Here is a 25,451-nt window from a genome sequence, read left to right as displayed (position 1 = left end):
GTGGAACACCATAACGCAGGTCCCATGGAGTCAAAGAGCAATTCCCCAGTGCAACTCTTGGTACTCAGCTATGCTGGTAGGAGCAGAACCACTGCAATACAGTCCCTCCTATATCCACGCCACACAGGCATCTAGGAGGATGCCATGGTCAGTGGTTCAGCCCTGAAACCTGATGAAGGTGTCTGGTATTGCTGCTAAGGGTGCACCATGGTTATTTCTCCCCTCTGTGCTCCATTTGCCTCTGCTCACTCCTGTGTATACTGTCTACAGAAACTGCAAGGCATTCCCATATGGTGGGGTTAATGTTACCAGCCTTCATGTCACATTTGCAGATATCTTTGTAATGCAGAGTTGGTCTGCCAATGAGCTGTTTGTGGATTGCCAAAGACAGTGACAGCAAAACATACCACTGGTCAAGAATATAAATAAACCCTGATTGAAATAGAATAATGAAAAAGTGCAGCCTGGTGAAAAATTGAAATACATGTTTGTCCAAGTGTCTAGCAATTGTAAAGGTCTATTTTAAAAAAGGTGAATATTATGCTATTATTTTTATTAGAGACATCTCTATAAAAGCTAATTACATTTCTTTTTTTAAAAAAACACCCTACTGTTTCCAAAAGATGGGAACTTGTGCCATGTGATTATAAGTTAAATGGAATCATAGTTATTTTCTTTCAGACATTACATTTTGATTTTAAATGAGAAGTTATAGCTCTAAGTTTCAACTAAAATGCCCCCTGCATGTATGTGCGTGTGTGTTAATCTGGCAGAATCAGCAGAAACTACACACTTCTGGGATAAGCAAATGGACACAGTTTTCTATTAACTGTTTTGAACACCATGTGTTGAAAGAAAACAACAGAACGGAAATTGCTCATCCAAAATGCTAACTTGTGGCATGGCATAGCCAAAAAAGCAGGTGTGTGGCATGCAGTTTACTTTACTAACATGCCTACCACATGTCACTCAATTCTGTTACCCCATTTACTTTATTTGGGAACTTATTCATATATTGGCAATAGAATATGGCTCAGTGTAGAATCTATAAAAAGGGTCATGACCTATTATGTGAGTACACAATTTGAGAAAACAGTGACGAGAATAATAACATCATATCACAGAATAATCCTTTGGATTATCTGTTGTGACCCTTGCTTCTGGCACAAATCATAAATGTGCTTCAGATCATGTTATTCCCATTAGTATAATATTCTTCATAAAATCTGGATGGACAACACAATCTTGCTAATTCGCACTACTGACTGAGAGTCTGATTTGTAACAATTCACTAAATTTTTGCAAATTAGTAAGCGAATAGACCCAACAAAAGGAAAATAAATGAGGGATGTTTCTTTGTGAAACATACTTTATTGATTTACAAAGGGACCTGTTTATATCTGATTTGCGAAATTTTAGGAAATAGGAGATCTTGGAGAGGACACAAAAAGGGAGACTGAAAAAGTTGTTGTGAGGCTAAAGCACCCCTCTGAGCCGGAGGAAGAGTGGGATGCAAATGTAACAAACAATCCCTATACGCATGCCTACAATATTGCACCAGTGTTGCAAACACCTGCTTATTTATAAACCAAAAACCAAAAAGATATAATGCCGTCAAATGAAATGATATATGCAACATAATTTCAGGTTAGGTTCCCTGTCTTCCCCATATGAAAACAGCACTTCAAGAATATAAAGGTGTAAAATATCCTGTGACCAAACTGCTGCTGTTTCATTTATTTTCCACTCACTTGATGCTCTGGCAGCTTCCTCTTTCCTTCTCCAGGATGGAATTTATTATCGTAGCCCTGAGCTATGACTTCATTCATAACGCTTGTTGCAACTGCACCCGCATTTCTCTTTGCTGGCTGGTGTGTGTATTTGTGTGTGTGCGCGAGGCGGGAGATCTGAATGTGTATCTCTGGATAGTGAAGATTTATATTGACAGAATAACAGAATATGGAAGAAGTCTGGAGAATCACTTTTTAAATATTTGTTACTGTTCCTCTAGACTAGCAGTTTAAATATTACAAGTGAACACTCTAAATATTTCCATCTGACACAGCAAAGCAAGCAAGCAACCATCACCCTCCAGCCCCAAATTAGAGGGAATACGGGGGGGGGGGGGGAGTCAGGTACCTCATTAGAACATCCTGGGTACTAATTTGCTGACTCTCCAGACTAACAGAGGGGCACCCACACATTACAGTGGTACCTTGGGTTACATACGCTTCAGGTTACATACGCTTCAGGTTACAGACTATGCTAACCCAGAAATAATACCTCGGGTTAAGAACTTTGCTTCAGGATGAGAACAGAAATCGTGCTCCGGCGGCACGACAGCAGCGGGAGGCCCCATTAGCTAAAGTGGTGCTTCAGGTTAAGAACAGTTTCAGGTTAAGTACGGACCTCCGGAACAAATTAAGTACTTAACCCGAGGTACCACTGTATTTGCATGTGTGGGTTTACATGTTTCCTTCTGTTTCATGAGAATCTTTCCCATGATCTGGATTTGGGTTGTTAGTGGACATATGGTTGTTGTGGGGATTAAATGAGGAGGAGGAGAAAGAACCATGTACATCACATTCACCTCCTCGGATAAAAAGGTGGGCTATAAATTCAAAGGAGGAGGAGGAGGAGGAGGAGGAGGAGGAGGAGGAGAAAGGCTAGAACATGCTAAAGCAGAGCGTTCCAAAATTTCCAAACATTAGTGTGTCGGCTGCGGCGTGTCACATGTGTCCGTATCTCTTGCAAGGGGTCAGTTTAACATCCGGTTTGCTAGTAAAACTGAATTACTGTGCCGTGAAATGATGGATGACTAAAAAGTGTGTCACCAATATGAGAAGTTTTGAAAACTCTATGCTAAAGGTTTATGTCATGTTTTTGCAGGGAATGAACACACTGAAAGGGGTCAGAAACCCAAGTCAGGACCTCATCAATTGCTGAAAAATGCAGTGTTTCCCACACTACCTCAGCAGTCCAACAATATAGAGTATGCACACGCCAGAAGGCTATGGTGTACAGGAGAAGTGCCTAGGGCAGAGGGATGGCCCTTTAAGCTACTTCTCCGGGGGGGGGGGGGGCAGAGCATGAGAAGGGTAGACGGGATACAGAGGCTCTAAAAGCTTCAGTTCACTTCCAACCCTTGTTACTAATTATGAGCTATCCTGTGCAGTAGCAACTGACCTGCCTTGCTCTGTGGTCTTCTCCATCGATGCAGGAGAAGCACAGCACAGATTTAGAATTGGACTGGCAATTATGAGCTTTCTTGGAAAGAAAAACCAATCTGTTTTCCAACAGCTTTCTTCCAGTTTATAATGTTGGTACATGTATGCTGATATTGCGTGTTCATTATTGCATGGCTCCCTTTGAACTGTAGTTCTGTTTCAAGCACCCTACTTCATCCCACAAAGCCAGCCACTGTAAAAAAAAGAAAAGGGGGGAGGAGGAGTTCCCCAGCACTACTAAAACAAACACCAAGAAACAAGAAAGGATTTTTGATTTAGATATGGAACCACCACTACACAATTTTTTTTACACTAATCAAGAGAATTCACCCAAATAGAGAGGATAACTATACTGAACAAAAGGCTGCTTGATCTGGTAGTCTAGTCATATAGTTTACAGAAATCTATCAGATATTCAGCAAGAGTGAAGAGTTAACAGAAAATAGTCTTTAGATGTGCCTACAAAACAGCTAGTTTTGGCTGCATGGTCTAATGAATGCTGGCCACCTATGTGAAGCATCTTCTTAAACATTTTGTATTGCAGAAGAAATTCTGAGGGCAATGACACTCAATACAGGTGAACAATATGAGTAGGATAAATTAATAGAGTCATACCTTGGAAGTCAAACAGCTTAGTTACTGAACCTTTTAGCTCCCGAATGTCGCAAACCCGGAGGTGAATGTTCTGGTTTGCGAACTATTTTTGGAAGCCAAACATCCGACGGGGTTTCTGCAGCTTCCGATTGGCTGCAGGAGCTTCCTGCAGCCAACCAGAAGCCGTGCTATGGTTTGTGAACATTTTGGAAGTCAAATGGACTTCCGGAACGGATTCCGTTTGACTTCCAAGGTACAACTGTATAATGAACCATGTAGTTGTGAATTTTGACAGAAAATAAAATCCTATGCACTGTTTCTCCACTCTGCAAGTAAGAAAACACAACTTCAGGTAGGTAGGAGGTAGATACTCCTTGAACACAGCCCAGCCTACATTCTTATCCACAGACTCCATTTTCATCTACAGGCACAGCTTTGCTGCCCTTTCCAAATTACTATCTTCTAACATATCCATATTTCTCTCTGAAAATAAATCCAATCCTTTTCAGTACCAGGAGAGAATTTATAGGAGTTCTGGATAAATTCTTGCCTGCCGTGTGTAAGAGACCAGAATAAACAAGTTTCTTAGGTGACCACAGATTTAATTTACAAATTTTAAATCTTGCAAATAAAACAATTTTTGAGGCGTAAAACAGTTGCTGACAGTTCTTTATAAAGATAGACAGAAATCAAGAATGACATTGAAGTGACTGCTGGTTAGAACCAAAATGTTCTACAACAACTTTCCCTACTCTGTCACATTCTGAGAGAGGCTATCAATAAACTTTGCAAAGAGAGGATTGCAGCTCTGTCTTTGTGTATTTAAGATGCTGTCAAAACCTTGACTGCCTGACATCCTATCAGGTACTACAGCTGTTGCACAGCTACAGTACTGTGTCTCTGAATAACCCAAGGTAGAAGCAAGAATGGGTTTAATGTAAATGGGAGCTCCCAAAATTGTGCCGTTTGCATGGCAACAGCTTTGCTTTTCAGGTTATGCAAAACAAATACCCCAAATGAAAACTGGGTGCGATTCTCAATGTACAGTGATGTAGATCAGAAACAATCCACAGACTGTGCTGGAGATGTGATTGGGGAAAAGCAAAAAAGGATTAACTCCAAACACACTTGGTGGTTTAGTTTGGATTTTAATTGGCAGCTTTAATTCATTGCATTACATTAGTGAAATGTAAAATTCTATGTAACCTCCTGCTGACCGATTCCTGGTTTTAAATGTATTGGAATCCTGCAGTTGCCTGTACCTATTCTAGGTCAAGGGAAGTTTGTCTCTAAATACAGAAGCTTTAGCATAGTGGTATTTGATTAACCCTTGCAGGACTGGTATTCCTTCAAGAGCTCCAAGTCAGTGCAGAGAGAAGATCAAACCAGAGCAGACTAGTGGGGCAAAGGCTGGGCATGAAAGGGGTCAAGTACTTCAGAGCAGGTAAGTCAGAAGCACACTGCCAAAGCTAGCTGACAAAATAAATCCAAAGATAAGCAAAGAGTTCAAATCTAAAGCGGCAGCCGGCAGTCGAAGGCCAGCAGAGAAAGGGTGAGAAATGCAGAGCTAACATAGCTGTTGATCAGCATGGTAGCAGTATCTCTCTGTTTACTTATATAAGGAAATACAGCCAGCTGTGGTAGGGTGCAGCTGGTTTGACTGCCTTGATGCTTCCTAGGACAGTACAATAGAGCTAGTCTAGAATCATGGCAGGTGGAAAGGTGGTTTTCTCAGTAGAGTAGAACATATTACCTCACAAGACAAACTGCATACCTCATCTGTGAGACAAGCAAAGCACTAGGGCAACAATCACGTTGTATGAGCAACAGAAGAAATAGGTCCCACACGGTCCCAGGATATGTGAATTATTTTGTTCATTATGTTTAGTTTATTATAGATTACCACAAACCACTCATTTACCAAAAACATGCAGAGGGCTCCCACTTTGAGAAAGAAAGAAAGAAAGAAAGAAAGAAAGAAAGAAAGAAAGAAAGAAAGAAAGAAAATGCACGACCCCCATCTTAGTACTTAGGATGAACCAGAGATCATGGTTTGTTTTGCTCCAGAAAAAAACACAATGTGAATTCAATGTTTGCTTTTGAGTTCCTATAGTACTTTGTCTGGAGCAAAACAAAATACAACCCCCAGTTCACATGTATCACTAACCCATGGGATCGTGATTTGTTGCTTCTACTTGTGACAGAGGAGAAATGGAGCATGAGTGACTCTGTATTTACCGTCAAGTTAAGCCATTAGCTATGGTCTACTGTGGTGTGCAAGTGCAGGTATTGTTGTAAACCGATTATTATTTGACTGCAAACAAATATTCTACCAATGAAACTGATTGGATTAAAAAATACTTTTAAATTTTTATTATGTTGTAATTTGTTAAATCTAGCCCTGCAGCTATCAGGGAAGAACAAGTATTGTAATTAAACTTTTTCCACTGACTACTTACTGCAATTACAGGAACTGCAGGAATCCATGCTGCCATTGGTGGTAAGGACACTGCCTATTGGGTACTGAGTTGACTAGGATCACAGGGACCCAGGTTCAAATCCACAGTGAGCCATGAACCTCATTAGATGACATCAGACAGGTCACACATACTAACTAAGCCTAATCTATATCACAGGATTATTGTGAGGGTAGAATTTGGGGGGCAGGGGGGGGAGAGATATACTATGTACTTCTATCTCCCCGAGCTCCATGGAGGAAGGGTGGAACAAAAATATAATAAATAGGAAAATATTTTTTACTAAAGTATACATCAGTTTCACAAGTTACATAATTAATTTTATGAAACCAGCATATATATCAAGTTGGTTGATGATTATCTTCATTGGTCTCATAACATTAATGCTTTAAAATACTTAGCAAAATAAGCCCTCTCCTCGCTATAATATAAGCAGGCTCTAAAAACATTTTTATTTATGTCTGCTTTTAGTGAGGGTGTCTATTTTTATTGAGCTGGCTGGCTGATAGAATTGGATTAGGAGAAGCAAAAAGTTTTACTGCTGCTATTATTACAGATGCATTGTTTTCTATCTTATAAGGTTTTAAGTTGTTTTTATACGGTGTAAGCCTCCTGTGGCCCTTCCACTCACATCAACCCCATCCAGCATGGTCAACAGGCAAGGCTAATGTGGGCTGAAATCCAAGAATAATTTGAGGGCAACAGGTATCCCCTAATAGGTCGCAACTTTTTTTGACTTCCTATATCCCAATCCTAACATAAATCCAGTGCCTTTCCATTTTGGGGGCTAGTAGGGAAGGCTATAGCTCAATGGGAGAGAACATGCTTTGCATGCAAAAGGTCCCAAATTTACTCTCACATGTCTCCAAATAGGACTGGGAAACACTCCTGTCTGAAGCTCTGGGGAGTCAGGGTTGAAAATAAAAGAGCTAGATGAATTAATGGTCTGACTTGGGTGTACGGCAGAGCCCTATGTTCCTAGCAGTGCGACACCTGGACGAAGCATGGTCTGGGGAAGTTGGCTTAGTAAAAGCTGAAGTTTCATAACCCTCCACCAGACCCCAAGAGTCCTCAATAGGCCAACAGAAGACTAGGAAACTGGGCTGAGTGCACCCTTCTCCATGGATAGTTTTATACCAAGCACAAAAAGCAGCATTTCCCATGTTTTCTGATTATGTCTTAGGTATAAGTTGACAAGCCACCTTTTAAATCTTTAGGAGTTCTTTCATACCATTTTAATTACCCCAACATTAGTTCATTAAATTATTAGAGGTCACCTCCCCTTGTCTGTGTCAGAAATACCTAATGTCTTAGGGACTGCTGTTGTTGATGATGATTACGACAATGGCAACATTTCTATACCACCCTTCAGCTGAGGATCACAGGGCAGTTCAAAACAAAACAAAACAAAACAAAATACAAACACACACACACCGATAAAAAGGCCATAGATTGTTTAATTAGCCAAAGGCCTGGGAGAAGAGGAATGTTTTTGCCTAGTGCCTAAATATATGTAATGAAGCTGTGAAGTGAGCCTCCCTGGGGAGAGTGTTCCACAAGCAGGGAGCTACTGCAGAAAAGACCTGTTCTCAAGTTGCCGTCCTCCAGACCTCCCGTGGAGGAGGCATATGAAGGAGTACCTCAGATGCTGATCACATGGTCCAGGTTAGTTCATATGGGGAGAAGCAGTCCTTAAGGTATTGTGGTCCTGAACCATTTAAGGCTTTACAGGTCAAAACCAGCACTTTGAATTGGGCCCGGAAACTAATTGGCAGTCGGTGCAATCAGGCCAGGATCAGTGTAATATGTTCAAACCCTGGTGAGCAACTTGGCTACTTCACCAGTTGAAGTTTCCCTGTCTTCAGACGCAGCTCCATGTAGCAGTAATCTAACTTAGAGGTTACCAGAGCACAAGCAAAAGAAGTTAGGTAATCCCTGTCCAGGTAGGGGAGCAGGTGGGCCACCAGCTGAAGCAGCTGGAAGGCACTCCACGCCACCGAGAGCACCCGAGCCTCAAGAGCCAAGCGGGCCGGGATCACCCCCTCACAAAAAGAGGCATTACTCATGCCCTGGGCCCAGACAGTTGTCCCCTCCCTGCTAGTTTTTATCAGCCAAGAAGGGTAAGGGTTGAGAGAGAAAAGCGATCGCCCTGACCGATTGAAGCACCTTATCCATGTCTTTGAGCCATACTAACTGAAATTCATCCAACATTACAGGGCTAGACAGTGCTCTGGACACGTCTCCAGATTCGTCTGCTGTAACAGTGAAGTTAAGGCCCTAGTAGATGCAAGCAATTTTATCCTCAAACTGCTTGGTAAACAAAAGGCTTTGCAAGCATGCTGTCAGTTCTGTCACCTCCTCCTTTGGGCCATACTGTAAAAGGCCTCGCACTACCTGGAAAAGCTCTGCTGGATGGCACAATGAGGATGCAATGGAGGCCGGAAAGTATGCCTTTTTTGCTGCCTTCACTGCCAACTGGTCTGGTGTCATAATGCATTAAAAATATTATAATTAGCCAATGTAACTGAAGTGATTCCAGATATTTCATTATTCATCTGGAGCTTCTTTTTAGCCTGCCTATTCCGGAGTTCTGAGTAATTTAAAAACTGACAATGACATGCCCCTCCTACCCCAATTGCATCCCAATTCCACAGGAAGAGGAAGGAAAAATGTATGATCTCCCTCTCCTCTCCTCTCCTTCATTTTTCAAAAATTAGGGAGAGAACCATTAAAATAAATTTTTCTGAATATTCTAGCTCAGGAAACATGTTAAAGAAGTATATTCCCATATATTTTAGCATAAAAACTACATATTTCTTTTGCAGCTCCTGGATTAATTTTGCTGTTGCTTTTTGCATCAGATTTGCGTGCCTCCTGACCTTGATAATCTGTGTAGCCCTATCATGACCTACATCAAATCCTTCACCTAATAATCCCTCTCATTTCTCATAACCTGCATTCTACTAATTCAAGTAATTCTCATGGTCCTCTGCTATTCTGTTTACTTATGTGTGCAGGCACACACTTTTGCTGGATTTCTTTCTGCATGGTGACACCAATCTAGCTAAAGGTGGTTGGAACTTAAGTCCCACTGAAAGCAATAAAAGCTGCCCTAATTGCTAGCAACCTGTTCTATTTCTTTCAATGAGATTGAGTCATAATCAACTTTAGCTGGACTGCAGCCACAGTGTAGAAAACCAGGCAAAGTATGCAAAACACAAACATAAATAGAATAGCAGATAGTCTTGCAGAAACCCGGTGAATAGCTTGAATGAGTGGAATGCATTTTGTGAGAGAAGAAAGGGATTAATAAAAAAGCTGGATGTTGGTCATGGAAGGACTACACCCACGTTTAAGATCATGAAAAGGAGCATGAATCTGATATAATTTTTAAGTAGATTCTAAAAATTTGTTATGGATTTCAAATATACTTGAAATGGAACCTCTAGAAGCATCTTTTGTAGCTCCTTCTTCCTCCCATCATCTTCAAATTTTGGTGATGAAAGTGACTCATCGTACAAGAAAAAACACATTTTCTATTCTACACCAATAAGATAGCTGTAGAGCAGTTGCATATACATTCTTTCCAAAACTGTTTTATTTTTAATCTCAGGCACAGAGATATACATAGGTCTAACAGTCCCCTATGCAGATCCTGAAGACTACAAGGATTCCAAAGAGAATTCATAAAGAAAGACACAGTAAAGTTAAGACTACTACAGAATGCTCTGTGGGATTATCAAGACAGGAAAACTTTGCAGATGTTACTGTCTCTCTGGAGGAATAAATGCTTGCATTTTAATATTCTCAGCAGCTGGTTCCTGTTGAATGCCATCAGGATGATTCAGCCACCTCCCAGAAACAGTAGTAGCAGCAAGTGCACTCCTACAGATACAGATCTACAACACTTTTATGTTTTCAGGGCATTACTATTACTCTGACATAGTCAAAATGTCATTAAACTGTTATCAATTGAGCCAAACACAATCATTTGAATAGGAAAAAAATACTACCACCACAGCCTCATAAACACAGAACTTCTGTTTTATGGTATGCTGTGTGCATAAACTTAGTCTGAACAGCCACATATTTAAAGATGTACCATTATTTCTTCCTCCACTTGTTCCTTGGCTCAGTGTTCTCCATCCCGACCATCACTTACTTCAGTTAGCAAGAATTTTTTCTTCCTTTCTACCCTGAATTGAATGATACAGGTTAAAGCATGCTGCTTGTCGTCTTAATTTTTCCTTTCGAATCAACCTTCCACAACTCTGAAATTTAGATGGGTGCTCAGTGCCAGGTGGGTTATGAACTCTTGCCAACAATGAAAGCACATGGTATTTATCAAGTAGTGTGCTTCCTGATATACGTACATAACCAAGACCAGTTCTCTTTCTTGTTTTGTATTTGTATTATAGCTGTAAGTCGCCTTCATTCTACCAGATAGGCAACTCATAAATATTGGAAATAAGGGCTAATATGCCATGTTAAACTTCAGATAACTCACCTACAGCTCTTCTTCTCTTCTAGTTCTTTTGTATTTTTATCCACTATATTTAATTCACTGTAAATCCAACTGTGATCAAAACCGGGCAATAGCAAACACACTGAGCATAGCAGTAGTCTGCAAAGTGGTCTAAGGGGACTTAAGGCAAGTTTGTGAGATCACATTTTTAAAACTGCTCCACTGCAACACTATTTTATTTCAAAATGAGGGGCAACCCTGAAAATGCAGTTGCTATGAATATCTAATTAAAGGGAAAATCTGTTCTAAGTTTTCTAATGATGAAACAATAAAGATGAAGAAAAACAAAGCAAATGTACAGATTGGAACCAATATGTTTGTGCCAGGGCAATCTCTTAACTATAATTAATAGATTGGCAGCAGACTGCACTCCTGCACGCAGTGGATGTAGTCTACCTTGATTTCAGCAAGGCATTTGACAAGGTGCCCCATGATATTCTTGTAAAGAAGCTGGTAAAATGCGGTCTTGACTATGCTACCACTCAGTGGATTTGTAACTGGCTGACTGACCGAACCCAAAGGGTGTTCATCAATGGTTCCTCTTCATCCTGGAGAAGAGTGACTAGTGGGGTGCCACAGGGTTCTGTCTTGGGCCCGATCTTATTCAACATCTTTATCAACGACTTGGATGATGGACTCAAGGGCATCCTGATCAAATTTGCAGATGACACCAAACTGGGAGGGGTGACTAACACCCCAGAGGACAGGATCACACTTCAAAACGACCTTGACACATTAGAGAACTGGGCCAAAACAAACAAGATGAATTTTAACAGGGAGAAATGTAAAGTATTGCACTTGGGCAAAAAAAATGAGAGGCACAAATACAAGATGGGGGACACCTGGCTTGAGAGCAGTACATGTGAAAAGGATCTAGGAGTCTTGGTTGACCACAAACTTGACATGAGCCAACAATGTGACGCGGCAGCTAAAAAAGCCAATGCAATTCTGGGCCTCATCAATAGGAGTATAGCATCTAGATCAAGGGAAGTAATAGTGCCACTGTATTCTGCTCTGGTCAGACCTCACCTGGAGTACTGTGTCCAGTTCTGGGCACCACAGTTCAAGAAGGACACTGACAAACTCGAACGTGTCCAGAGGAGGGCAACCAAAATGGTCAAAGGCCTGGAAACGATGCCTTATGAGGAACGGCTAAGGGAGCTGGGCATGTTTAGCCTGGAGAAGAGGAGGTTACGGGGTGATATGATAGCCATGTACAAATATATAAAAGGATGTCACATAGAGGAGGGAGAAAGGCTGTTTTCTGCTGCTCCAGAGAAGCGGACACGGAGCAATGGATCCAAACTACAAGAAAGAAGATTCCACCTAAACATTAGGAAGAACTTCCTGACAGTAAGAGCTGTTCGACAGTGGAATTTGCTGCCAAGGAGTGTGGTGGAGTCTCCTTCTTTGGAGGTCTTTAAGCAGAGGCTTGACAACCATATGTCAGGAGTGCTCTGATGGTGTTTCCTGCTTGGCAGGGGGTTGGACTCGATGGCCCTTGTGGTCTCTTCCAACTCTATGATTCTATGATTCTATGATTCTATGATTCTAACTTCAAACCTTGGTTAAAAGCAAGCCCTGATAATGATTCTGCATAATACAACTCCATGGTTAATATTCAGAGCCATGGTTAGAACATCCGATGAATTAACTATTAAAGTGTTACATGTCAAAAGGGAGGGATAGTACCTCTGGTGGGGGACACGTCATGCTCCCTCTGAAACACTTTGTCCACCTTAGGTCCCCACCCTGCACTCAGCTCTCACCTGTGGCTCCTAGTGCCACACTCTCACCTGTAGCTCTTGTGCCACATTCCAGGAATGGCTGACTGGCTGGCTAAACCGTGTGAGCCGATGGGTCTCAAACCCTCAGTGAGTTAGGGACCTCCCCTACATGCAAAGACAGGCTGTGGCAGATTGAGCAAAAGAGACAAATAGTGGGTCCAACAGTCAAGAGAGCAGTTACTGCACATGTTGTAGAAGGAAGAGAGGGGCAAATGGGGCTCGCCAACCTGGGAAGGTGGTCCATCAAGGAGCAGGGAAACTCTGGTCCTAAACCTCTGCTGTCTTGCAGCAGAGAAGAAAAGCCTAAGGAGTAAACCCTACACAAATCAGGAATGGAGTCCCTAGGATGGTTGGATGGCACCTTGTACACTTGCTTCCAGCCAGTTGGTGCCAAACATATTGCTCTGCTTTCCTTTGGACCACATCAATGAACCCAAGAGGGGTCTTGTGCCTGGACAGCCCAGGACCTCCATACAAACTGCCCAGGCTTGCACCCCAGGGAGGTCACTTCGTTGCTGCTAACACAGTGGCTTGACTTCACGAGTGGTGGACCTTGGGGTCTCAAATTTCAGCGGCACCCTGTGCAATGTCAAAATTCAGCACCCCCCAACCTCTCGTGCTCCATTCTAAATAACAGTTGCAGTGCCCCCTGTGCTACCCCTGAGGCGGTCCCCTAAATCCACCTCTGATGTCACCTCCACACGTGCACGTCATTGTCTCTCGAGATAGACGGATGCCAACAATCTGCCAACAACACACTTAAACGTATATTTGCAAAGGCTAGTGCTTGGAAAGCTTTGGTACGATACAAAGTAAAAGTGATAATGTCCCAGAAAAGCTTTATTTTCAAAAATATAGTCATTGCCATTAGAAGGACCATTTAAGTGGCTGGACATTGCATCCTTTATCATATTAATAGTCTACATTTTGACAGACACCTTCATTTTGTAGAATAATCTTGAGGCTTGTCTGCACTACTGCTACAAGGATATAACAACCACCTCAGAAACTGTGGTATCTGAATAAAACCAAGCTTGAAATCGGCATAGCCCTGCATTACCCATAAAAACCATGGCCTGAACTGAAGACTCGCCTATTCATATACTGCTGTACACACGCTTATCTGCCCCCACAATAGACACACGCAAGTATATCTGAACTATAATTTTACAATTATCAACAAATCACAATTGCTGCATCTAAGCTGAGCTGATTGTGACCAACCTTAAACTCCTTTGTCCCATTCTGTCATCCTCTTGCCCTGGTAAATGTTGCATATGCAAACCCACCTGAGGTTACCTTCTCTTGCTTGTCCATTGTACAACCACACAAATCAGTTAACAATGAAGTTAAGGGCCATAGCTCAGTGGTAGAGCATCTGTCTTGCAATAGCCAGCGACCTTTAGCATTGAGTAAATGAAATGCAACTATGCATGCTAAAAGTAGTGAAAAGTACGGTAGTTTCATTTTGTCCAGAGACACTCCAGAGTCGGAAGGAGGAATGACAAGCAACACTCCCCCCCCCCCCCAAAAAGTTTTATACAATTACAAAATAAAATTTAGCAAAAATCGGGGCACTACTTGTAGTATTCAGGTCAGTACTCAGACTGAGCCAGTCTTATATTGTGTGGGTGAATTTGTGGGTGTATTTCACACACACCCACACACCCACACACACCATACGAGCTAACTACATAGAAATATTCTGCAAGTCTAGACACTTCTAGCTACTACCGCAAATTCTTCCTGCCCTTACAGAAGATTGATTGAAGTATGTGAAGGGACAATGATATTGTTGCAGCCCACTTTTCCAGCCTACATGTAGATTTGCTTGCTCTAAAACTGGAGTTTCTTCACGAGAAGAATAAAAACTGGGTTTTGACATGCTGATGTAAAAATATCCCACTACAAGACACATATGTATCACTAGCTATGTATATACAATACATAGGTCCCAAGGACAAGGACGTGCAACACAATGCAATGTGTCCATATGTGGTAGTTGAATTGTATTATTTATTATTCATGGGCCACCTAGTATTTCCCAAATATGGAAGTGTCATCCCATAATGAAATTATGTAGTGTGCGAAATTATGTAGTATGTGATATTTAGTGCACTACGAAGAGTTCTTCGGCACACAGCCTGAAGATGAAATTCACATTTATTATTATTCATCGCTTTACCCATAGAAATGATTCAAAGCAACTTAGAAACACAACTGGAATACTAAAACCAATAAACCAATAAACACAATCAATAAAAACCGTAAACAAACAAATGGACAAAACAAACAAAATCTACTGCACTCCTAAACAGAATCTGACCTTGGCCTTATCTTGGCCGACTGATCTTCCCAAGATTTAAGCAAAGTCAAATTATGACACCTTCACTGCATGGGAAATTATCACCTGCATCCAGTGTGCTTTAGAAAGATGTCATAAGGAATAAATAACAAGGAATACATGCAAACCAAGATGTGGATATAATATCAGCTAATCTACATTTAGCTCAATCAACGTTCTTAAAACATAAACAATGTGTTAATACCAACTTACATTTGAGGAAGCGGTGTGGCCTCGTGATGAGAGCAAGTGCTCTGGATGCAGGCTGTGCAAAGTCTGCTTTCTGTTCTTATGCAGTCTTGGTCAACATGGACCTTCAGCAAAATTGTGTGAAGACACTTGCTTGTCTGTAAAAACAACAACAACAACAACAACTAATTAATTAATTAATTCAACTATTTATATGGCACTTTCTGTATATCCACATAGCACACGAAGTGGCTGATAAACCTGCAAGTATCTGATAATAAAACAGTATCTGGAGCATCACAGATTAGCCACCCCTACCCCAATTTATACAGGACTTTTAAATCTTAAAAAAAGACCACACCTCATCAGTACTTTGAACTTGGCTGAGATAAAAACAGGCAGTCAGTGCAGGCTTGAGTGTTTCAAAATGACGGATGATTTGGGCCTATGTGATGGAAGCAATTGCAGCTAGCTCATCAGCCAAAGCGGATAGAAAGCATTTGTATTCACTATATCAGGGATTTCACCAGAAATGTAGGCTAAAGTAGTATCCAAAAAGCAAACCTTGCCCTTTAGGGGCAGTATAACCCTACCAAAGAAAGACAAAACCATGGCTCCAAATTGGCTTAATACATCTGTCCAGTCTGTATTAATTTCCAATTCATTAGCCATCAGACAATCTAGGCATTTGCTCAGGGAACCTACAACTGCTTCTGCACTTGACAGAGAAGAAAGGCAGTATTTGGTGTCATCAGCATACTGGTGACATTGCAATCCAGAATGACTTAACTGTTTTCCAGTGGTTACATATAGATCTTAAAAAGCACAAAATAATGCTAATAGCAAAGTGATATAGTAAGTCTCTGTTTGTCAATTTTTATCGGACATCCTGACACTGTATGACTGGAGATGGTGCTATAAAACTGAATATTACAGTTAATTACTGAAGTGTCTTGAGGATGTCAAAATGTTTTTTCTATAATCTATAAATGTATGTCCATGTTTTTTTCTTCCTGCACATTCAGGGTCCTATCTCCCAACATTAATGTGTTCCTTAATAAAATATAGCAAATTCCAGAGTAGGGAAGGAAGTAGCAGTATTTTAACAGTGCCCAGTTATCGTCTCTCAAGGTTTAGGCAGAGAAAAGATGAGGAAAGCTTATGCAATCGGCTCTTCAGAAAGAATGTATAGAACAAAATGCAATGGTACATCAAAATACACACTCTAATTTGCATTTAAACAAGATATAATTATGTATCCCAACTAACCGAAATTACATAATTTACAGTTTTATACACTATGTTTCTAGCATATACTTAAAACATATTTGATGTACACCTGAAAAATATAATGCAAAACCCGTGATGCAAACATGCAGCCCTATATAATCAAGCTATTCTTTCTGAGCAGCTAGGATTGAGAGTCACCCCCTGTAAGGTGGTGACTTGAGGCAGAAAAATCAGGTTCATCACAATGTATGTGATTCCAAGTTGATGTACCTCCATATATTTAAGAGAGATCACTCAATCTAGATTCTACCCTGAGCAGAGGTGCCAACTTGCATAAACTATTGTGGGGGCAGATAAGCCCTGTCCCGCATAACCAGTCGCAAGATGTGGAACAGGCACACAATTTGAATGGCAAGGCCTATTAACTTTTGGGAGGCAGCCCCCTCAAATATTTTATTAGGAGTTGGCTCCTATGAGCTTGAGACGGATCAATTTGCTTGCTCAAAACAAGATGTTATGGTTGTATGCTACAATATATTTCTATATATAAGATTTTCAACACTGTGAAATTCTTCTTTGGCGTTGGGGGACAAGGATAAGTAGACTCCACTTAATGATCAATTATGGCCTATTTCTGCCATACTTCACATACTATTTTTAATCTACCTTTCCTGATAGATTTTACTGTTTTTACAAAATGTTTATAGGACCAGCTTCTGAAACCAGTAATGAACATAAAGCAAAAAATATTTGACCCGGTAAGTTGTCTGGGAACATCTGATGCAGAATCAGACTGTGGGCTTAGCCCACCCACTGGAAATGCCATGTAGGGAACAAAATGGTATGTGTATCAATACCCAGTGTTTATATGCATTTGACACATAAGAACAGCCTGCTGGATCAGGCCAATAGCCCATCTACTCCAGCATCCTCTTCTCACAGTAGCCAACCAGATGCCTGTGGGGAAACTGCAAGCTGGACCTTACTGGTGGGAGAGGGGAAAAGTGACTGGGAGGGAGGATTTGGCACAGGAAAACAACAAGCTGCAAAAAAGGTTAAACATTCCATTGCTTCCTGCTACTTTTCTGCTCAGAACTACAGACTTCTAAAACTGATTTTAATTTTTTAAAAAATGAGATATTGGCCTTCTGTTTAATTCAGAGTTCACTCAAGAGCAGGATATAAATGACATGATAAAAATAAAAATAAAAATCCATGTACTGTGCTATGAACCCAAGCAAAACTGAGTATGTGAAGTGGATACTAACTTCTTAGACATGTATATTCGTTGTATAAGCTGCAACCAATCTGTCCGATTCTGCTTGCTTGAGGTTTAGTACTGGGGATTTTCCCCCCTACAAACTGTAATACTAAGGATATTCTGAGGACTCACAGACCAGAGGATTTCTTTCTTTTTAAAGAATCCAACAACTGATCTCCTCACAGGCAAAGACTTTGGCAACTTTCTAAATACACATAATTTTCTTTGCTATTTCCTGATTCTCTGGCCAGAAAAATAATTACAGAACTTATTTTCTGTAGGGAAGGAGCAGAAATTGTTTCTCACGCTAGATCTGCAGGCTTTCTGGGATACATAGTAGAGATTAACAGGTCACAGAGAAATTTTATTATCTAGGGTAATGAAAAGACTGCATTAACAGACTAGCTCCTTTTCTACTCTTAATATGGTCAGAACTTTAAAAGGCCGACTGAGCATAAAACAAGTCTTTGAGGAATGCCAAGAGAATTCTTAATGGAAGGACTGAATTCAGTTCACAATTCTGATTTCATTGTGAACAGTAGCAAGCACAAACCCTTATGCAATATATCTTAACTGCAACATCTTAATTAAGATCCTTAACCGGAGGGAGGGAGGTGGAGAAGGTCAAGAAAACCACCTGTGTGATATGCAACCCAAAGAAGAGCTTAAACTGTAAGATTTGGATCTGGATTTTAGAGGTCTTATAGCTCAAGCAGCTCTGAAGAGATCTAATATATAAAATGTTAAGTATTACAGGGAAAGGATTTATTTAAGGAAGGCTACATCTGATCTTAAGAAGAAATGGGTATATGCAATGTGACAAGCCAAAACAGCCGCAGTAAGAAAAAGTTAGTTACACGGAATTCTATTTTTTATCCCCGAATTGAAAATAAACTTAAAAACTAGATAATACTCATAATTATTTAATACAGAATCACACCTATGATTATCTCACATTCTGATTTTCGTTATATTAATCCTAAATGGAAAAGGAAACAATCATGAGATTTTTTTTCAGGACACACTAGTAGACTGTAATGTATTTATCATCATAAACAAAAATCTAAATTACAAAATGGGGAGGGCCTTAGGAAGAAATGGTACTACACATAAGATAAGAAAGCCAACAAACAAGTATGTGTGGTCAATACAAAATAAAACTACAAGGCTTGCTATGGCTCATTTTGCATACAAATAGATAGCCAAGTGAACAAACGCTAAATGAAAAGTTATTCTTAAATACAGATACTCCATTTCAGCAAGAAATTAAACTTCAAATCTCTGCCATCTGAAAGCAGCAGGGCAGCGTATCATGTTAAAGGAAAATCTGCTTCTCCTCTCAGTAGTTATCCTGTTAGTGGCCTTTAAGCAACACTGTTGCACCCAAGACACACGTGTTACACAAGCTGGTTTTCCCCTTGGCAAACATCCATCTAAATAATCATCAGGCTCTGCTATGCTTGGTTTTTTAAGATAAAATGGGAGCACACATTACCTAGATATCGTTTTAAACTCCACTAAAATTATACCGGAAATGTATTTGGCCCTACTGAAAGCAAGTTACTCCTTGTTCTTGCACTCTTCCAACAAGCAGCTGCTATCCTTTTCAGCTATAACCTCCTGAACATGCATGATGTATTCATCAGATGAGACGACAAATAACCACTTTGGCCCAATGTCTAGGTCTTACTGTACACATTTTGAAAGTTCTGCCTCGACTCCGATTTTCGACATTAGAAAAGAGACAGTCACTTGAGAACATGGTTTGCTGGAATAAAAGTCACCTGATCTAAACCTGTTAGACAGAACAGATTTTCTTCTGAGATGGTAAAAAGCTTTAAGCTTTCTCCCTTCCTTCCATCCCTGCACTGATTAGCATATTCACTAGGTTAATATTTGCCTGCATAAAGGCGTAAAAAAATATTTCCGATTACAAAGTTCAAGCCTACATTTTGGAGGAATTGGTATCCGATGTATTAGGTACCATCCCCAAACAGGTGCCACTGTTGAATTGCTAGGAACCCAGGAAACCCTGATCACTTGGGACAAAAGTCTGACAAATAAATACACACACACTTAATAGCAATAACTACTAAGAGACTTCGTGAATGGGGGAACCAGTAAGTACAACACAGTATACGTATTAGTTGTGCGCTATCAAAAATAGTTATAGCACTAATTTCCAACCCTGTTTTTCTGAGCAGGATGAAACTGCACGTTCCTCAGTTAGAACAAGCCAATATAAAATATTTAAAATGAAACTAGAGTGCAAAAAGCCTTGAAAATGTCTTCCGCGGTTAGAGAATTTCTCCAGTTATATTCATATGTGGGGGAGAGGGGGACGGGAAGGGAAACATATTTTTTTTAAAAAGAGTTGTTGAGAATAAGAACAAGAGATTGTAATTGTGTAAGGTAGTATGTTGCTACTAAACAACAGGAGACATGAACTATGACTATGAAAACACTACTACAGTGAATGAATGCTTCATTTTTAGACAGTGTCTAATTAAAATAATAAAATACTTATCATTTATGTAGTTCATGGAAGTGCTTCACTTGCATTACCTCAGCATCCCTAACAACAGCCTGGCAAGATTAGTGAATAATACTAATACTAATCTATCATAGTTCAAGGGTTGAGGCTGGGAACTGGGATGCATAAGTTTGGAGCTGAGGTGAGATCTGAGGTGGACAAATCTCAGAATTTTGTACTTTAAGACCAGATCGGATATAGCAAAAACTTGGAACAAAAACATTTAAATGATACAATGCATACAACACCATATCTTGGCACACAATATTAAGGCAAACAATTGCCTCACAAAATACAGCATGGAATATTTTAAGTTTGAAAAAGTATAGAAAATTAAAAGTCAAGTTTAGAGAATTTAATGAAAACCAGAGTAACTTCAGAACTAAAATGGATCAAGTAGATACACCATGTCAAAGAGGCCAAGACCTGAGATGCCTTCTGATTGTTACATGCCATGCAGCCTTACAGTCAGTTCTGTGCACCTTTACTCAAAGGTAAGTCCAGTTGATATCAGTGTGACTTAATCCTAATAAGCAAAGGGCTGCAGGCTAAAGATGAAGGTGCTTTCAAAGTTAGCATTCCAAGCTGCTATTTTATCAGTGCTATGGGTCCCCTCAGGTCATATGCCTTAAGTCATAGGAGGTAATTAGGCAGGTCCATCATCAAAACTTATAGTGATGCACCTGACTTCTGATCCCTGATTACAACCTGCTGTGGGAAAACCATTAAATTTCCTGGAAAGTCTGGAAATGGAGGAGGAAGAAGAAGAAAGGTTAGAGATATTTCACTTCCCCATAGACAGCACTTGAGAGAATTTGTAAGAACTGCCACTAGGAACATTCACCTTGTCTATTGTCTTTCCTCCTCCATTACCACACATTATTGCTAAATGCTACATACAATTTTCAGCTTAATCTGAATCATTACTTAGCTTACTCTTGGTTTCCTCTGTAAAAATTTCCAACTGGATCTGTCTGAACTTCCAGTTAAATTCATGTGGGTGCATATATTTCTGTATACAGATTTTAAAACTTATTCTTGAGAATAACTTGTTCATATAAACAAGGTAACACAGGGGTAAATTAACTCACAAATCCAAAGGATATGCTGACAGAAATCCTAGCATTCTGACTCCAGATTAAGAAAAGCAATTCCTACCTACCATTTTACATAAGAAAAGAAACGATATGAAAGGGGTCATATATGCACATACGAACACGTATGCAAGAAAAGGATAAACAACACACTCTACGTTAAATGAAATTTGGGCAGCTAACTTAAAACAGACTATGGAATTAATTAATGCTCTGACTTTATGTAAAGCATATGAACAAAAAGCAGAGAGAAAAAAGAATGCACACAGAGACATAAAAACAGGAGGGGAACAGGAGAAAAGGAAATGAAAAGAAAAGAAAACAAACAGAGTTCTAACAGGCCCATTCTGCTAAAGGGAGTCCAACTAAAGAGTCATATGATATCTGATAGTGCAGGACACGTCGCCAGGAGCTGGAGCGGATTGCCTGCAGGAAGAAAGAGCCAGTGTGTTTCTGCTCAAAGAGCTTTTCTTTCCTAATTTTCTTTCCTCCCCCCTCGCCTCTTTCTCTTTTCTCCTGTACTGTGAATGCCTTAGTATCTTAGGTCAGGTCCATGAAGAATCTCAGAAAAAAGAACTATCATCTTTCACTGTACTTCTGGATGCAAAGATAGCTCTGGTAGAAGATGCCTCTTAGCAGAGACTGAAGGGACTTATGTAGATTTTGGCATGGACTACCCCTCCCTCCTGTTGCCACCTCTGGGAATACAGACACAAAATGGACACATACCACGTTATAGAACAAAAACAAAAAGGATATCTTAAGAAAAGACATACAGGAGGTACAGACATGTCGGTTTTTTCTATGAAAATGACAAAGATTAGAGGTGTTCATTACTTGCTTAATTATATTTTAATCTTTACAGAAAGAAGAATGCACAGTAAACAAATAAAATAAGGGAAAATGCAGGAAAAATTGTTTGGGGAGATAAAGGAAGAAAACGCTAACTTTTTAAAAGAGGATATAATTTGCCAAAAGTTGGACAATTTCTACTGTGTTTCAGGAAATACTGTATGTGTCCAAGATTTCTACACTCTCTTTTTTTCTATTGAGATATTTCATGCTCAGCTATGGAGTCCTCTACGGTAAGACTAGATCAGAAAACACTTTTATGTTTGCATCATGAATCTGGTTTCACTCCAATTGTTGCAATTAAGTTACTCCAAAATTATAGCAGTAACTGTAGGACAAACTTGCCTTTGTACCTCCTCTGTAAACATAACACATTCCTTCTGAAATAACATCTACTAAGTATGTGGGACTGCCAAAATCTGTATTACATAAACACATACAGCACATATGTGACTGTAACAGACCACCTCTTTAAGCAGAGGATTGAATGAAAAAGAAAAATAGCACTGATAATGATAATCATCCTTTGTGTCCCAAAACAATTACTGTAATTACTTCCAATCTAGTCCCACACATTTTGCATACATGTAAAATTACATATACTATGATAGTAATGATGACCACATACATGCTTCCACTTGCTCTGGTGAACTACTAAAAGTAATGATTTAACAAAAGTAGTAATTAATTATTGGGGATGACTTTGATTAAAAGAAACCTTTCTTGAGTGTGTAAATGTTCAAGATATATTGAACATACTTGGATACGTTTTAAAACATGAAGAACTGTAGACATTTGCTACTATAATTCCATGTAACGTGTTAATGAATTGCTACTCAACTTTGCAATCTCATGATACTAGCCAAAATATATTGTGCTCTCTCTCTCTGTGTGTGTGTTTGTTTGTTTGTTTGTTTGTGTGTGTGTGTGTGTACATCTATATGGAGAGGGTTTCAAATCCACAGAATAAAAACAGACAAACATGAAAACCAGGTATGTACTATACTATAGGTATAGTTCCATCTACAGGAAAGATAAACAAACACAAACTGTAAAGCCCTCCTAACCTCTTGGATAACCAAGTGTGCTATGATTAACATAAGGCCAAAGAAAACTGCCCCCAGATGTGTGTATAACTGCTGCATCCTTTCAGAGGCAAACACACTTTCCTTCCACAAGCCCTTACAAACTTTGGGGGAGACTGGTGACAAAAAGTAAATGAACCCACCCCCCATTCCATCATTTCTTGTGCAGAACATCTTACCCATTCTCATTGCCTCTTCTATTGCTCAGGTGAAATGTCTTGAAAGGCAAAGAAAGAAGGGGGGAAAGGGGGGGGGAGAGAGAGAAGAGCCTAAGTTTATGCCAGAGAACCCCATCAAGAAAAAGTTAGCAAAGCAACAGCTACATTGAATTTTTAAAAGGACAACTGTGGTGGTGGGGGGGGGGAATTCAAACTATTTTCTTAACCCCCTCTCCCTTTTCTTAGTTCAAAAATGTATTTTAGGAGAGAAAGAGAAATCACATCCCTTTTCAATTTTGGGCTTTTGTGTGCGTGCGACTGCCACTGTTTCTTTTTCTTTCCGAAAGAAAGGGGGGACCCTAAAAAACAGAGGGGGGAAAACATATCTGAGGCGTTAAGCTTGCACTCCCCCCCCTTTCCCTTTGTAAAGAACTCTTTGTTCTCTAGTGAAAATGCTGGAGGAAAGAAGAAGAAGAAGAAGAAGAAGAAGAAGAAGAAGAAGAGGGTGGGGGGGAAATCCCCGGGCAGCGACTCCCTGAAACAAGTGCAAAACACTTAGAGGCTTTTGGGCTGGCTGGGAGCCAGAAACCCTCCCGCTGTCTGGTTAGGAAAAGAGGGGGGGCGGGAGAGAGAGAGAGAGAGAGAGAGAGGCAGCGCGAGGGGGGGGGGAGAGACATTGGCACTTCCTTTAATAGACATAGGAAGCGGGATTTTTTTCCCCTTTCCTTTTTTTCAAAACTGGCGGTCAAGCGTTAAGTAACTCCCAGCCTAAATCCACCTGCTCGGAATGAACTTGGGTAACCCCCCTCGGGGTGCCTGAGGAGAACCACCTACTCCAGACACTTCTCCCGCTCCCTGAATGCTGCTGCTGCTGCTGCCCTGCTTCCATTCTTCCTGCTCCCGTCACACCAGTGCCCACGGCTCGCCTCTCTCCCCGCCCGCCCCGCTTCAAAGCAACAACACACCAAAACACACGCTCGCTCCATCTCCCTCTTTTTTTCCTCCCTCTCAAATAAAAAAAAAAGGAAGGAAAGAAACGGAAAGAAGGGAAAAAAAAATAAGACAAAAAAGAGAGAGGCGCCTTTCCCTCACGGTTGCGGCACAGTGATAAGGGGTAGCGAACATCTCATACCTGGTGTGAATGTTAATCAGCCAGGAGTTCTCCTTTTCCCCAAGACAGGGAACTGTATCCTTCCAAATTTATTAGAACCTCCTCCACTGGCTCTTTGAAAAACCTTCTTTGTCACCCTCTTCCCAAGTCCTGATACACTTTTCTTTTAAATAAAAAAAATAAAAAAATAAAAAAATGGCTTCGGAGCTCCTTCTATTCTTGATATTGATTCTCCCTCTCTCTCTCTCTCTCTCCCTCTCTCTCCCTCTCTGTCTCCCCCCACCCCTCCTCCTTTCTCCTGTCTCTGTCTCTTCTGAGTGGTCTATTGATAAGTCCCTAGAGGCACTGGGTCAGCCTGCCCGTAGGAAACCAGACACAATGCACAAATCTCCGAGTGCCATTCTGCCATCAGCAAGCAGACCACGTTTAGGAGAGAGGAGGAAAAAAAAAAACACAACAGTGGAGCAAAAGACAGAGAGAGAGAGAGAGAGTGAGAAAAAGACTGATTGGAACAGGAGGGAGTGAGAGAGAAAGCAAGGGAGAGAGTGAGAGAGCGACACTGCCAGTCAGGTTAATCATCCCTACTTTAATTAGCTGTTCGGCTTAGACATAAAACAATTGAATTTGAATGATCTGTCAGTGGGCTCGGCTGAACCAAAAGGGAAACGCGAATATTACAGAAAAGACTGTTGGTGGATTCTGATAAGCTAGACTGGAAATCCTCAAAGGGTAACTATTAAAACTTGCCACAAAACAAAAAGTACAAATACAAATGGCATTATACAATAAGCTGTTTCTTAAAACAGCTGTAGATCTAGATGCCCATCTCCTTTTTTCCTTTCCTTTTACCAGTGCTAGGTTTAGACTTGATATATATAAACTCCAGAACAACACAAACTGGTTGGAGACTGGTAGGATAGAGTGGCTATCTGGCATGGCAAGTACATTTTTTTTTTAACTCTACAAGAACTTTCCTGAAATTTG

The 25,451-nt window shown here is 40.4% G+C and overlaps 1 protein-coding gene across 7 annotated transcripts in view; it reads right to left on the bottom strand.

Moving 5' to 3' along the window:
* Positions 1 to 25,451, bottom strand: part of ZBTB20 (zinc finger and BTB domain containing 20) — a 471,737-nt gene that overhangs the window by 70,481 nt on the left and 375,805 nt on the right. For 6 of the 7 annotated variants that reach the window (XM_028726550.2, XM_028726549.2, XM_028726546.2 and 3 more), the window contains one exon: positions 15,168 to 15,301. The gene's annotated coding sequence lies outside the window, so the exon portion shown is untranslated. Of the gene's footprint in view, positions 1 to 15,167; positions 15,302 to 24,488; positions 25,254 to 25,451 lie in introns of those variants that run through there. The other variant, XM_028726551.2, reaches the window with a different exon arrangement.

The sequence above is a fragment of the Podarcis muralis genome, chromosome 4 (genome assembly GCF_964188315.1).
Source record: "Podarcis muralis chromosome 4, rPodMur119.hap1.1, whole genome shotgun sequence".
Lineage (NCBI taxonomy): Eukaryota > Metazoa > Chordata > Lepidosauria > Squamata > Lacertidae > Podarcis > Podarcis muralis.
Note: the sequence above shows the minus strand (reverse complement) of the source record. Positions and strands in the feature narration are given on the sequence as shown.